At 32.5% G+C, this 17,213-nt stretch overlaps 1 non-coding gene across 1 annotated transcript; it reads left to right on the forward strand.

The window, feature by feature from the left end:
* The first annotated feature begins 628 nt into the window (after positions 1-628).
* On the forward strand, positions 629-683 carry LOC116866483. The gene has a single exon (XR_004382412.1). It is a non-coding gene; the product is annotated as a small nucleolar RNA SNORD103/SNORD85 (small nucleolar RNA).
* The last annotated feature ends 16,530 nt before the right edge of the window (positions 684-17,213 follow it).

Raw genomic sequence — 17,213 nt, forward strand, 5'->3', positions numbered from 1 at the left:
TATCAGAAAGGATGAATACTACCATTTACAACGACGTGGCTGGAACTGAAGGGTATTATGCTAAGTTAAGTAAGCCAATCAGACAATTATCATATGGTTTCACTCATATGTGTAATAGAGTGAAATAATGCAGAGGATTATAGAAATAAGGAGGGAAAACTGAATGGGAAGAAATCAGAGAGGGTGACAAACCATAAGAGACTCTTGAATCTAGGAAACAAATTGAGGGTTGCTGAAGGGGAGGTGGGGAGATGAGGCAGTTGGGTGATGGGCATTAAAGAGGGCACTTGAGGGGTGCCTGAGTGGCTCAGTCAGTCAAGCGGCTGCCTTCAGCTCAGATCATGATTCTAGGGTCCTGGGATTGAGTCTTGCATCCGCCTCCCTGCTCAGTGGGTAGCCTGCTTCTCCCTCTCCCTCTGCCTGCTGCTCCCCCTGCTAGTGCAAGCTCCCTTTCTCTTTGTCAAATAAATCTTATTAAAAAAAAAAAAAAAAAAAGGAGGGCACTTGAAGTGATGAGCACTGGGTGTTATATGCAACTGATGAATTATTGAACACAACATCTGAAACTAATGATGTATTATTGTTAGCTAATTGAATTTAAACAACAACAACAAAAAAGAATAGAGAGTCTAGATGAGCCACTTGCCCTCACTGAGAACAAAGTTCAGTAATGAGAGTCTAGATAAACCCATGCATATAGGTCAACTAATTTACATCAAAGAAGCCAAGAATACACCATGAGGAAATGATAGTCTTCGATAAATGGTTTTGGGAAAGCTGATCAGCTGCATGCAAAAGAATGAAACTGGATCTTTATCTTAGACCATAAACAAAAATCTACTTGAAATGGATTAAAGACTTTCACATAGCACCTGAAACCATTGGAACACCAGAAGAAACATGAACAGTAACCTCCTTGACGTCTGTTTTGGTAATGACCTTTTTGGTTTTGATGATCAAAGCAAAGGCAACAAAAGCAAAAGTGAATGGTGGGTCTACCATTAAATTAAAAAGCTTCTGCATAGCAAAGGAAACCATCAACAAAGTGGAAAGGTAACCTGTGTGTGAGAGGAAAATGTTTGCAAATCATATATGTGATAAGTGCCTAGTATCTAAAATATGTTAAGAACTCATACAACACAACAGCAAAAACAATCTAAATAAAATACAGGTAGAGGATTTGAATAGACATTTTTCCAAAGAAGACATACAAATAGGCAAAAGATACATGAACAGGTGCTCAACTTCACTTAGTTATCAGAGAAATGCAAATCAAATTCACAATAAGATATTACCTCACACTTGTTACAATGGCTGTCATCAAAAAGATAATAGATAACAAGTGTTGGTGAGGATGTAGCCAATAGGGAATCCTTGCACACTGTTGGTTGTAATTTAAATTGGTGTGGAAAATAGTGTGGAGCGTCCTCAAAAATTAAAAGTTGAACTGCCATATGAGCCAACAATTTCACTTTTAGGTATATATTTGAGGGAACAATATTACTAGCTTTAAATGATGTCCACATGTTCAGTGCAGCATTATTTACATTAGCCAAGACATGAAAGCAACCTAAGTATCATTGATGGAAGAATGGACAAAGAAAATATTTTATATATAGCCATGAAAAACAACAAAATCCTGCGACTTGTCACAAAAGGATGAGCCCTGACAGCATTATGCTAAGTAAAAAAAGTCAGATGGGGAAAGACAAATACTGTAATCTAACTTATATGTGGAATGAAAAAAAAAAACTAAATTCATAAACACAGAACAGATTGGTTTTTGCCAGATATGGAGGAAGGTCAGTGGAAGCAATTGGTGAAGATGGTCAAAGGGTATGAACTTTCAGTTAGAAGATAAGTAAGTTCTTGGGATGGAATATGCAACATGATGACTAAACTTAGCAATAGTATATTATATATATGAAAAATGCTAAAAGAATAAATCTTAGAAGTTCTTATCACAAAAAATAAAATTTGTAGCTATGTGTGGTGGATGTTAATTAAACTTATTTTGGTAATCATTTTGCCATATATACATCTATCAAATCATTATGTTGTATACTTTAAGTTAATACACTGTTATATATCATTATTTCTCAATAAAACTAGAAAAAGTGGTATTTTTTTTCTAAGTAGTGGATTATTTTTTTAATGGGACTAAGTAAGGCTCTTCACTGATCAACATTTGTAATTTTGTAATTTTTCTACGAATATGAATAAATAAGGTACAATAGTTTTCAAGATTTTCCCATTCCTGAAGGCTCACATAAAAGCCACCTGTTTTAATATTTTGCAATTTTCTGCCCTCTACACATAGCAATGATTCACAGTTTCCTCTGAGTTCCCACATCATGTTAGTTATTCCAATCTATAGCACTGAAAGAAAAAAAAAGATCTTGGTCAATCTTAGCTTTGGTGCTCTGCAATTTCAATTTTTGCTCTAGGGTCCTAAATTTTCTTCTATGTTGGTCTGGTGGTTCTTTATTATTCTGTTAGCTCATTAATGTTTGAAGGAATCTTGATAATGTTCTATGAAGTATTTTGTTGTTTTTATAACAAGATTGATCTATATAAGCTAGCTCATCACTAATAAGTTTGAATTATCTCTCACCATTTTAAAGTACTTTTTCCATTTAAATAATATGTATTAAATTATTGTTTTGTGTTTAAAATATAACCTATTTTCTAAAAAAATACTACATATATTATTAATAAGAACAATCTGGAAAAATCAACATTATCTTTTTTATAACTAAAGTATACTAATAGCTAATACTATACTAAGCACCTTTCTATATATAGAAATAAGACAGAAAATATTTCTTTCATTAATTTATCTTGCCAGGTATCTTGCAAAGAAATGTAAAAAATTGGGTTGAAATTCTGTGCATTGTAATTTTCTACTATGTTCCTATAGGATGTTTTTTAGCCAAATATTGGTAGAATGGTGATCCTAGTGGTAGGTATTATGGAGGGCACATATTGCATGGAGCACTGGGTGTGATACATAAACAATGAATTCTGGTACACTGAAAAGAAATTTAAAAAATAAAAAAATTAATTAAAAAAAGAGGACCTAAAGTTTATAAACACCCATGTACCTATAATTATACCAAAAATTTAATGGTTTTAACAGTAATGTTATTTTAATAATGCATCAAAGAATAAGTATACAATGTATTTAGAGTAGAAGCAGCACTATTTCCTTTGTCCTTAACATATGTAGTACTTTCTCAGGCTACAAGGAAGCAGGCAGACCAAAAGATTACAGAATTTCAATGTCTAATATTTTATATCAAGCTCAAGAAATGTTGCATTATCTGAAACTGGTAAGATCACTTTGGTATTTAGATTGAATAATCTATGATATGTATTTTAAAGTAAATCGATGCAGGATTAAACAGGACTGCTGTCAGGGTCATGAATGATAATTTTCAGAAGCTTGTTAAACAAATCTTGTCTCTATGGGGATTGAATTTCTGTATTTGTGTGAATTGAATATGTTATATCCTATTCATTATTTCATTGATATTTGTATTCTTGCATTCACTTATTTTCTCAACAAGAATTTAAATATCATCTGGTAAAAGGTTAAATTTACTTTGATAAATGACTAGTAGAATTAAAGACCAGCATTCAAGTTTTACCATAACAGATGACATTAAAATATCACTTCACTCATAAAGGAGAGAAAATTTGACTTTGTAAATCTCTGAGGTCCTTGTTCTATAATTCCATATATATTACAAATTTATACAATACAAATGTTGTCATTTACAACATATTAAAGAGATAAGAAAATGACGTATTATGTTAGGACACCTGCAAATAGCTTTAAAAAGTGTTACTCAAAACTTAAAACAATTCAATTTATTAGTTAATGTGTTCAAATGCAGAGGCTGTCAGTAAGTTCAGGAATCTCCAGGGAAAGATCTGATGGTCTTTCAAGCCTAGAATCCTGATCTTGAGTGTCCCAGTAACTTACCCTAACCAAAATCACAAGACATTTTGGTGTGTAATATAGAATGTCAATTTCCAATGACACAAATGATTCTCAATGAATCATCTTGGACAGTGTATTCCTTACACTAGAATTTTAGAAAAACTACATGGGTAGCTAAACTATTAGCAGGATTTTCTTTTAGGAGATTCACATAGGATCCAAGCAATGAGAGCAACATTGACATTTGCAAGTGCCAACTTTAATTACCCTGCTGACTTATTATGGTATGCAGCCAAGAGGTATAGGTGGTATTTTATTAATAGAAAAAAATATATTATTGCTTATTATTTTGCTTTTAAAAGTTCAATAAGAGGTTGTTTAAGAGAAGGACTACAATTAAGGATACAATTTGTAAGACTAACATTCAAGGAAATAATTTATAATGTTTTAAATATTCTAATTTAGACATTACATTTAAGTGTTATATTAAATAGATCAAAGTAAATTTGATATTTTTCATATGGAAAATTTTAATGAGAACTATTTTATTATTTATTTTCATGCATGGCTATTTAGAATTCATGTAGAAAATAATTGGATAATTCAAATATGATCCATACATTTTCTGCTCTCCTTTCTTTGTATCCAGTACAAATGTAATATGCCTGAAAACAATTGGTGTTCATGATAGCTATCCAAAACAATATAGAATTACTTCTTTCAAGGGAAGTGAATAATATTATACATCATACTGTAATTTTATGGTATAATTTGTGAGAGGATTATTTTTTATCTAATTTTTCCCCCAAGAGTCCTCTGTGGTAGATATTCACAACTCTGTATTTGCTTTGCACTATAAGATATTGGAGACATTTTCTAGTTATGTGTAGAACTAAATAAAACACACATGCCATGTCTATTTCCTAGATGAAAAAACAGAATTTTAAGTAAGTACTAAAATAAAAATACTTAGTATAGAACTATATGAAAAAACAATGCATTAATAATTCATAACAAGGATAGCAACTCTCACTACTTTTATTCAATATAGTACTGGAAGTTCTAGCCACAGTAATTAGTCAAGAAAAAGTTAGGGGGGAAGTCAACCAAATTGGAAAGGAAGAAGTAAAACTGTCACTAATACTATACATAGAAAAATCCTAAAAACTCCTCTAAAAAACTGTTAGAACTAATAAATGAATTTAGTAAAGTCACCGTACACAAAATCTATGTACAGAAATCTATGGTATTCCTATATACTAATAAGAGACTATCAGAGTGAGAGATTAAGAAAATAATCCTATTCTAATTTCATCTAAAAGCATAAATACCTAAGAATAAAGTTAACCAAGGGAGTGAAAGAACTGGACACTGAAAATGATGACAATGTGAAAGAAATCCAAGAAGACAAAAATAAATAGAAAGATATTCAGTGCTCATGGATTAGAAAAATTAATATTATTAAAATGTCTGTACTACTTAAAGCACTCCATAGATTCAATGTAATCTCTATTTAAATATCCAGAGTATTTTTCACTAAACTAGAATAAATAATTCTAAAATTTGTATGGAACCAGAACAGATCCCAAAGGAACCTTGAATCTTGAGAAAGGAATCTTGAGAAAGAAGAACAAACTTGAAGGTATCATATCTCATGATTTCAAAGTATGATACTTTGAAATCATACTTTGTGCTGGTATGGTACTAGCACAAAAACAGACACACAGACAGATCAGTGGAATGGAATAGAGAGCCCAGAAATAAACCCACACACATATGGATGATAAAGGAACCAAGAACATACAATAAAGGAAGCGCAATCTCTTCAATAAATGGTGTTGAGAAAATTCATGTCAACCATGTGCCAGACAATGAAACTAGATCACCATGTTACACCATACACAAAAATTAACTCCAAGTGGATTAAAGACTTGACTGTATGACCTGAAACTATACAATTCCTAGAAGAAAACATTAGTCAGTAAGCTCCTTGACATAAGTCTTAGTGATGTTTTGTGGATCAGACTCTCAAAGCAAGGGAAGCAAAAGCAAAAATAAATGAGACAATATCAAACTAAAACAACTACTACACAGCAAAGGCAACCATTATCAAAATGAAAAGGCAAACTACTGAATAGGAGAATGGGAGAAGATATTTAAAATCATATATCTGATAAGGAGTTAATATTCAAAACATAGAAAGAATTTATACAACAACAACAACAAAACCCCAAACAGGGGAGCCTGGGTGGCTCAGTGGATTAAGCCTCTGCCTTCAGCTCAGGTCGTGATCTCAGGGTCCTGGGATGGAGTCCAACATCTGGCTCTCTGCTTAGCAGGGAGCCTGCTTCCCCCTCCCAGTCTGTCTGTCTCTCTGCCTACTTGTGATCTCTCTCTCTGTCAAATGAATAAATAAAATCTTAAAAAAAAAAAAAAACAACCCAAACAACCTAATAAAAAATGAGCAGAGGATCTGAATAGATATATTTTCCAAAGAACAAATACAGGTGACCAATAGGCACATGAAAAGATGTTCAGTATCACTAATTACTAGGGAAATGCAAATCAAAACCACAATAAGATATTATCTCAAAGAATGGCTATTATCTAAAAGACAAGAAATAATGAGTGTTTATGAGGATGTGAAGAAAAGGGAACGCTGTACACTGTTGTAAATTGGTGCAGCCATTACAGGAGACAGTATGGAGATTTTTCAAAAATTTTAGCATAGAACTACCATAATTCATCAATTCCACTTCTTGGTATTTGTGTAAAGACAAAAACAAAAAACAAAAAACCTAATTTGAAAAGATATAGTCACCACTGTGTTCATTGCATTAGTTACAATAGCCAACATATGGAAATAACCTAAAAGTCCATCAATGGATGAATAGATAAAGAAGTCTGGTATATTAGTACATAAAATAGAATATTACTCAGCCATAAAAAGAATGAAATCTTGCCATTAGCAACAACATGGATGGACCTCGAGAGTTTTATGCTAAATGAAATAAATCAGAAAGATAAAGACAAATACCATATGGTTTCCCTTACATCTACAAAAACAAAACAAAGAAACAAAAACTAACTCATAGATATTGAGAACAGATTAGTGGTTACCAGAGGGGAAAAGGGTTGGGCAGTGAGCCAAAAGGGGTGAAGGGGGGTCAATTGTAGGGTGATGGGTGGTAAAAGACTTTGGGGTATAATCACTTTGTAGTGTATACAGATGGCAAATTGTAATGTACACCTGAAAATTATATATAAAAATACTCCAAAGTTTAAAAAAAGCTAGAAAAATTAGAAATAAATAAAAAGGAAATATACTAATTGATTCACAGAGTAGATTCTAAAACTGTAACAGCTTGGAAGGACAACTCTTTATTAGCAAGATAGTTTAAAGATAATTTGTAGTTTTGCATTTTATGATAAATGTATATAGTTCAGAATTTTGTGCAGATGAGTAACAATACACAGAATCACAAGAGACCAAATTCTTGAAAGACAGGTAATAAAGTAAATAAGACATCTATATTAAATAGTAAAAGATGTTTCTTGTATGATGAATGCCACCTCCTTCCTAATAAAATTCTTAAGTCATCAGCTTATCTGTGTTATTACCCATACAACAACATCTTAGGATAATCAACTTCATATAAGTTATAATTTATAGTATTTTTATTGAACTTTACCATCATTTATTAAATAGCAACTTCATCTTAGTTTTCAGCAGAGGGCACTGGAACACATCATGGAACAACAACAACAAAAATAATCTAATGGAAAGAAGTACTCAACACATAGAAAACAGTTTTAAAAATGTTCTGCATTTCACATAAAACAATTAGACATGAGCAACTGATAAACTTATCAACATTTTTTAAGTCAGTATTTTACACTATAATGAATTTATGGAAACTTCTGTTTCTATTGCAATTTTCAAAATGCCTGCTTTGTTCTTTCACAGCACAATGCAAGTAACCTATTATAATTTGGTGACAATGTAGCTTGCTCATTTATATGGATTAGGTATCTAGCTATGATAAAAAATTTAACAACTCTTTAATAAACCAAATCTTTCTCTCTCTACACATAATAAATAGATTTGTCAGACCTCAGAAACTGACACTCCTTTTTGTTCTGTACAAGTTCATTAAAATATGTATGATATGGAAGCATTCAGCTTTGTTTTTGTCATAAGCGAGATAATAACGTTCCTTTATTTCAGTATATTATATATATTATTCAGAAATTTTTGTATAATTTTCTATCCATTCTCATGATTCTACTGATAAAATGATACTTGAATTCTAATTTTTATTTAGGTCATAACATCAGTGTACGTCTTATAATTTATTATCCTTAAGTAGAGAGAGAACATCTTTGATATTCTTGTTGTTTGAAAAAGTGGGCATTTATAAATTCAGAATGATGAGTCATACATTTAATTAAATCACAGTTCTTTACATATTTAAAACTCAAGCAGAGAAATTTCTGTATTGAAAAAAACGATCCGATTTATGCAAATTGTAAAGCAGAAAAGAGTGTATGGCAACAAGTTGCATAATGGATGTACTATGATCAAAATAGAACAAAATATAATAGTAAGCCAGGTGGTTCACATATTTTTTACTTCACTTCCCAGGAATAAATTGCTATCTGGAAAGCAAATAGAAGAGCCAGAGCAGAGAGGTAAAAATTTTCTTAAAGATACTAGCCAATGCCAACCCCAAATAAATAACAATTATATATTATTATAATTATTATAATTACAGTTATAAAAATATTTATAATCATAATCTGATAAGACAAGATAAGATTTATTTTGGCACTTTGATGTACTGTGATAATAGAGTCAAAGACTTTTTTAAATGACTTTACTCTTTTGAGAGTAGTTTTTAGGTTTACAACAGAATTGAGAGATACAGAGATTTCCTATATATTCCCTCCCCCAACACAGGCATAGCCTTCACTGTTGCTACCATCACTAACCAGAATGGCACGTTTTTTATCAAGGATGAACCTACACTTATTCTTCATCATCACCTAGGTCCTTAGTTTATCTTAAGGTTCCCTGTTGATTTTGTATATTCTATGGGGTTAGACATGTTTATACCAAAATTTCTACTATAAGTTATCATTTTGTGAGATCACTAATTCTTACCTCCACTACATAGCAATACAAAAACTAAATAAAATAATGATACAGTTACTTTCATTTAAAATATGTTCATTGTAAAGGGAAGAAATTTATAATATTCTGTATTCTTATTTTGGTTGTCTTATTTTTTTTTTATAATCACCCATTTTGTCTTAATCAGAAGCTGAAGTCTTCAAAACAACTTTGGTCTCTATTATTGTATAATACTATGTCATCATTACAACTGCCTTCCTAAAAAGAAAATGTTACCTTCTTTACTCAATACTCAGAAAATCTCATTATTTGAGCCATTAGAAGTCTTGCTATCTCTACTAAGTACAGTGAAATAAAGGAGCTATATCTTTATGTTCCTTCATGTCTTTTCATGGCTTGATAACACAGTTCTTTTTAATTCTGGATAATATTCCATTGTTTGGATGCACTCCAAGTTGTTTATCCTTTCACCTGCTGAAGAACATCTGGGCTGCTTCCAAGTCTTGGCAATTATGAATATAGCTGGTATAAACATCTGCATGCAAGTTTTTGTGTGGACATAAGGTTTTGGCTTCTTTGGGTAAATTCCAAGGAGTGCAACTGCTAGACTGTATGGTAAAAATATGTTTAGTTTTGTAAGAAACTACCATACTGTCGAGAGTGGCTGTAGGATTTTGCATTTTCATCAGCCAAGTATGAGATTTCCTGTTGCTCCACATCCTCACCAGCATTTGATGTTGTCAGTGTTCTGGATTTTGGTCATTTTAATAGGTGTGTAGTGGTATCTCATTGTTTCATTTTTCTGATACATGTGATAGGAGTATCTTTCATTTGCTTATTTGCCATCTGTGTATCTTCTTTGGTGAGATATCTGTTAGAGCCTTTGGCCCATTTTTTAATTGTGTTGTCTTCTTATTGTTAAGTTAAAAAACTGTATATATTGGATAACAGTCCTTTATCAGATATATCATTCAAAAATGTTTTCTTTCGACTTGTGACTTGTTTTGTAATTCTGTTGATATTGTCTTTCATAGAGCAGAAGTTTAAAATTTTAATGACATCCATCTTATTAATTATTTATTTCATGGATTGTGTCTTTGGTGCTATATCTAAAAAGACATCACTAAATCCAAAGTCATGTAGGTTTTCTCCTATGTTATATTCTAGGAGTTTTATAGTTTATTTTACAATAAGATCTATGATTCATTCTGAGATAATTTTTGTGATGGGTGTAAGGTCTCTGTCTAGATTTACTTTTTGCCCAGAGATGTCTAGTTGATCCAACACCATTTGTTGAAGAGACTGTCTTTGCTCTATTGTGTTGCCTTTGCACCTTTTTCAAAGATCAGTTGACTATATATATATATATATATATATATATATATAATATATATTGAATATATGCAGAATATATATATATATGATATAACAGAATATAACATAGGAGAAAAATATGTATATAAGTATTTCTGGGTTCTTTAGTCTTGATTGCTGCAGATTTTAAGTCTTGATGTCAGGTAATGCCAACTTTATTTTTCTCCTTCAATATTGTGTTACTATTCTAGGTCTTATGCCTCATCATATAACATTTAGAATCAGTTTGTTGATATCATAAAATAACTTGCTGGGATTTTGTTCATGATCACATTTGATCTATAAATCAAGTTGAGAAAAACTGACATCTTGACAATATTGAGTCTTCCTATCAATGAATATGTTATATCTCTTTGTTTATTTGGTTCTTGGTTTCATTTGAGTTTTGTAGTTTCCTTATATATATTTTATATTTATTTTTGGGGTGCTAATATAGATGGTATTGTGTTTTTTAATGTCTAATTCTGCTTGTTCATTCTTAGTATATAAGAAAGCAATTTACTTTTGTAAATTATATTTGTATCTTGCAAACTTATTCTTTTTTATTAATTTATTTTATTTAAATTCAATTAGTTAACATACTTGCAAATTTGTTCTAATTGCTTATTAATTCCAGGAGTTTTTTTTGTTGATTCTTTCAGATTTGGTACAAAGGTAAACATGTCACCTGTGAACAAAAGCAGTTTTATGTCTTCCTTCTCAATCTGTATGCCTTTTATTTCCTTTTCTTGCTTCATTTCAGTTAGCAAGGATTTACAGTACAATGTTGAAAACAAGTGATGAGAGAGGACATCTTTTTCTTGTTTCTGATGTTAGTAGGAAAACTTCACCTTTCTTACCAGTAAGTATGATATTTGCTGTAGGATTTTTTGTGAATAGTCTTTATCAAACTGAGAAAGTTTCTCTCTATTCCTAGTTCACTATGAGTTTTTATCATGAATAGCTGTTGGATTTTGTCAAATGCTTTTTGTGCATCTGTTGATATGATAATGCGTATTTTTTTTTTTTTTGGTCTGTTAATGTGCTATGTTACAGTAATGTATTTTATAATGTCGAACCAATCTTGCATAACTAGGATAAATCCCACTTGGTTGTAGTATATAATTCCTTTTATACATTATTGGATTCAGTCTGCTAACATCTTATTGAAGACTTTTGATTCTGTATTCATGAGATATTGATCTGTAATTTTCTTGTAATATCTTTGTCTGATCTTGCTCTTAGGGTAATTCTGGCCTCACAGAATAAGATATTCTTAAAATGCGTAATTGCATTGGAAATTCTTGGGTCAGGCAAAATGATATCTTGGCAGTTGGGGCCTTTCAAAAAAAACTGAGTGGAGCGGAGTTACAATTTTCCTTCCTCAAATAATAATATTTTCAAGTAACATTGGGTATGAATAATTGTTAGCAATACTATTTATGTACATTTTCTTACTTGCTGATATTTTATTTAGTGCAGAATATTTTAAGCACACTTACAATATCCTTGTACAATAAAATGACATCAATTTTTTTCACTTTATAAATAACAAAACAAAGGCATGAAAATCTTAAATATCAGAATAAAAATTAGTAATAAATCAATAATAGAACTAGTTAGGTTCTTTCTTTCCTAACATTAGTGACCAAAGAAAAAAATTTGTAGTAATTGAAGTGTAAAATTCAACACAGAAATTGCTGTTGTTGCTTTAAAATTTTTAATCTGGTCTATAAATTGAGTTGTATTAGAAATAAGGCAAGGTTATTCCTATAGTAAGGCTATAACTCAGGCCTATCAAAAGTAAGTCTTTGACCTTTGTATAATTTTCCCTGCTTAGATAGCCATGTCAACATCTTTAAAGGAATGTGTGTCTAATGTGCTCACTTTGGCAGCACATATACTAAAAAAAAAAAGAAAAAAAAATGTGTGTCTGGGAAAAAAAAAAATCATGTCTTCTCATGTCTTCTTATTTCCCAGTTCAATACACAGCTGAAAATTTGACCACAGCTTATAAACTGTGAGTTGTCTTCAAAACATAGAGCAACACAAGTGATGGGAGAGGACATCTTTTCCTTGTTTCTGATGTTAGTAGGAAAAAGATCAAGCCAACATGAGATGGAAAAGACAACAAGAAGCATTTAAAAATTTTTTTAGGTCTGCTGACTCATCCTCATTAAGACTATCTTCTGATTCTTAATAAGACCACTGTAATTTTCTTTTAAACTCTGCTCAAGTGGTCCCATACTTATTTTTATAGCTGATGTTCTATGTTCCCTTAATAGGATTCTCAAACCAGGTTTTAAGTTAGTGGCGATTTATAAAATTTGAAGTATGGAGGAAAATGGAGAAGTCCAGAAATAGTTGACATTGACTGGGAATTGTTTTAGTAAACAATCTTATTTTTAAAACTCAATTTCAATAAAATCAAGGAGGCAGCAATATCAGAAGAGGATTCTTATTAAATTATAAGCTCCTTTAGCACAGTGGTTTAATAGATTTATTTTACTCTTTCAGGAAAACTTACTTATTTCCAAAGTACAGACAGGTAGTTAGGTATAAAACAAATCAACAGTGTTTTTCATTTTCTTCACCTAGTAAGCTTTACTTTCAAATGAATTGGGTTATTATCATCAAATCAGAAAAGGATACACATATTTAGGAATAATGAAGAATCATCTTTATCTCCTGCCCTCACATAGCACCAGTCTTCCCTATTACACTATGTAAAGGAGAAGCACTTCTATTTTCAAATGCCTCCAGAAGACAAATATTCTTAATTTTGTGATCACATGTGTATCTTATTGACTAAGCAGAAAATAAGAGTAGGAGATATGGTATTGGTTCTCTGAGACTTTATCTTTGAAAAATAACTATTATTAGAATGCAGCATTAGGAACTGTTCTTATGTCATTGGACTGCCTTTCTCTTCTGATGTATGCAGGATCATATTAACCTTATTCCCTTCTCCATTCCCCTAAGTATGGCTGTTTACAGATTTTAGTCCTCAGCCCACTTCTCTTATTTCAGTCAGCCTGTTTCTTCTGTGATCATTGAGATAATAGGGATTGCCATACTATACTGGGAAGACTATTGGACTTAGAATCAAATATCGAGTTTTAATTCAGGCTTCTTTACTCACTGCTCATGTCATCCTAGACAATTCAGTTAACATTTCTGGGCCTTAGTTTTCTCATATTTTAAGTTAAAATAATAGTAATAATATCTACCTTGCATCATTTTTTAATGAAATTCATATCAGTTATTTGTAAAGAGGATCAAAAGCTATTTTTTTTAAGTGGAAATTCTTTGAGGACAGAAATTACACTTTATCTTTTTTATAATAATGTGAGTAATAAGCAGCATTTGTTGAAGTGATGAAAAAGATGAATGCATGTACTTATAAATGGATTTCTAACTTTAAGTGCTAATTATTAAGACATCCTAAAATCCACCCACTTCACTCAATTGTCATTTGTAGAGTAGCTGTGAGGTACAATGTATATAATGTACTCAACTATGTATTATAGGTAATACAAGATGAGTAGATACCCTTTTCAGTGAGCTCATAGTCACAGAAATCATAGAACACTAGAACAAAGAGACCATAGATACCTTCTAGCTCAACCTCCTCATTTTACATGCATGAGAAGTGAGGAATAGGGAAGTTAAATACCTTTCCCAAGGTGAAAAATCTATGAAGTAGGGACACTTTGACTCCAAACTACAAAATACAGTGGAAAGAAAAGCATGCCTTCTAATAACTTCAGTACATGGTAGATTGTGAGATTTGCTAGGACAGAGACACATCCTCCATAATTATGTGGGACTCCATATTTCATGATGAAAAGAGCTCCTTGTATAGGCCATTCCAGATCCCCATTTACTATGTGACTTGTGAAAATTGTTTAAAGACTGACACTATGTTTTTCCAATAATGATAGCATAATGAAGATATTGCAATATTGTGTGAGTTCTCGACACAAGATAAGCATTTAATAGTAATTGTTATTTTGTGATGAAAGTATAAATTCATAAATTTAAACAAGTAATAAAGAGATTTTGTTATGTAATAAGCTAAATTTTATTATGTATACACACACACCCTTACTATTGATTTCTTTCAAACTTAAAAAGTTCCATTTGTTCCATTAGGGATTTGACAAATATGACAGCAGTTGAGATACCCCTGCTCCTTAAGAGTTAAAAAGCAGTATATCTGTCATAAAGGAAGACCTAGGCCAGAGATAAAAAAAATTAGACCTTGGGACACCTGGGTGGCTCCATTGGTTAAGTATCTGTCTTCAGCTCAGGTCATGATCCCAGGGTCCTGGGATTGAGTCCTGCATTGGGCTCCTCACTCAGCAAGGAACCTGCTTCTCCCTCTGCCTGCCACTCCCCCAGCTTGTGCTCGCTCTCTCTCTCTGACAAATAAATAAATAAAATATTTTCTAAAAAAGAAAAAAAAATCCTAGACCTCAACCTGTAAGAAATGTATTGGGAGAAAGAAGGGAGATTAAAGTTGAAGTGTAGGATGGCTTATGTCCCTTCCATCCCAGAGGTAAGTCTAGTTCAGTGCATTTCTAAGACCAAAAGAAAAGACAATGAGCTGCATAACAATATAATACAAAAACAAAATCATCTAAATGAAGACTAAAATTGAGATCATGCCTTAAAATTACATAAGTTCTAAATGAAGACTAAAATTGAGGTCCTGCTTTAAAATTACGTAATGGTACAATTTCAGCTTCCTGAATTTGGCAGTTCTATATCTTAAAGGTTTCTGTAAACTGTATTACAGAGTATACTTTCATTATCCAAAGGATGACAAGTGGTAATTTATTCTTTTATAGAAAAACACCATCTTTTCTTCCTCCTACAATTTTTTTATTCATATGGTTTGTAAGACATTAATTAAAATTATGCAGCTTTTAATTAAAGTGGAGGGGGAGGGATATGTAGATCCTCGCTGGCTTAGGATTTTTTTTTTTTAAAGATTTTGTTTATTTATTTGACAGACAGAGATCACAAGTAGGCAGAGAGAGAGAGGTGGAAGCAGGCTCCCCGCTGAACAGAGAGCCCGATGCGGGGCTCGATCCCAGGATCCTGTGATCATGACCTGAGCTGAAGGCAGAGGCTTTAACCCACTGAGCCACCCAGGCACCCCTGGCTTAGGATTTGTAAACAAGAAATAGGCAGTTCTGAGAGGGGTGATGTTAATTTTTCACCATTGTTTTTATATCTGAATTATAAATTATTCTCAAGAAATCTGAGCTCTAGAATGGATGTTAATAGATTAAAAATAGCAAATAGTGATATTTATGAAGTAAAATCATCAGGACTTGGTGATACCTTACATAAAGTATGTGGGGGGAAATGTTGAAGATGACCTCAAGGGTTTTGGTAAGTGACAGAGCCCTTGACTGCTTCTGGAAACACCAGAGGAGTGAATTTAATTTTTGATGTGTTTGGATGCTTTTGAGACATCCACTTGGAGCTGCTAATTACATGAATGGATACTAAAAGTTTAGGCCTCTAAAACTTAGTGAAATGTAAAGGGGAGAGCATATATTAAATATGGTGGATTACAGAGAGTCAAACATACTTTCACACTTGCTCCTTTGAGAGGTCTATTTTCTCTCCTATTTAGTCTGGATAGGCTCTCCATTTTGACAAGTAAAATATGCTGGAAGTGATTCCATGGTAGTGTCTAGATCCAAGCCTTAAGAAAATGGTAGCCTCCAATTTCTGTCTCTTGGAATATTCCCTCTGGGGAAGATAGCTGCCACACAAGAAGTCCGAGTATAGTGGGACTGCTGTGCTATGGGAAGCCTAAGCTCCCCTGTGGAAAACACACAAAGAGAGGGCAGATGCTCATCTAGCCTCTGCTATTCCATCCAGGCTGGAGCAGGTGATTGACGTGTGAATGAAGAAGGTACCTTAGATAGAAAGTACAGCAAACCAGCCACCTGAGGTAACATGAAAAATAGGAAACTCACCCATCCACTCAATTGATGGGTCTGGCTAAGGAAATGTCCAGATATAATGTAAAACATGTCAGCTGGTTTCTTTTAGTTGATAATCATATAATACAGTTGGAGACAGATGATGTAATGAAATAATTATTTACTCATCACAAGGAATTTAAAGATAATTTAAAGGAGCCAGGACTTGCTGAGTTAGAAAATAAAATTGTGTTTTATTCCCAGTCTCTTCTAGCAGAAGATTCTAAAAGTAAAAGCATCGGGACAATGAGTAAACCAGGGTGCATTCAGGAAAGCACGTTTTCCCAATAGAGATGAACCCCAATGTCTGACGAATGTGATTGTAAAACCCTTTGTTAAGCACTCAGACAATTTATAAGGGCCTGCCTTGCAGATGCTTGCCATTAGGCAATATGGCTTCTAAGAATCTCAGTGGGCTACTTGAGGGTCCTCTTCTCAGAACTAAACTTAGTGCACATATATAGGTTTTAAATGAATGAGATAGAAGGTCAGTAACTTTATAGAAAAGTACTTGGCAAGCATTGTCTAACTGGAGGGAAGGGAATCACTATTTCATAAGGTACACAGAGTCAGAGGAGGTGGGGAGTGCTTAGTCCTGAACAGACCTCCCTATGAACAATGTCAAGTGGGAATTTGTGACTCTATAGTTAATAAGAATGGCCAGCACTTCCAGAAGACTTTTCTTAGCCCTGGCAAAGTTACAAATGAAAGTCTGGAAATGGGCAATCTTTTCTGAACATATGGGTGTGAGAATAGCAAATACAGTAGACCCTAT

Source organism: Lontra canadensis, unplaced genomic scaffold (genome assembly GCF_010015895.1).
Source record: "Lontra canadensis isolate GAN:19392208 unplaced genomic scaffold, GSC_riverotter_1.0 scaffold9, whole genome shotgun sequence".
NCBI classification, from domain to species: Eukaryota; Metazoa; Chordata; class Mammalia; order Carnivora; family Mustelidae; genus Lontra; species Lontra canadensis.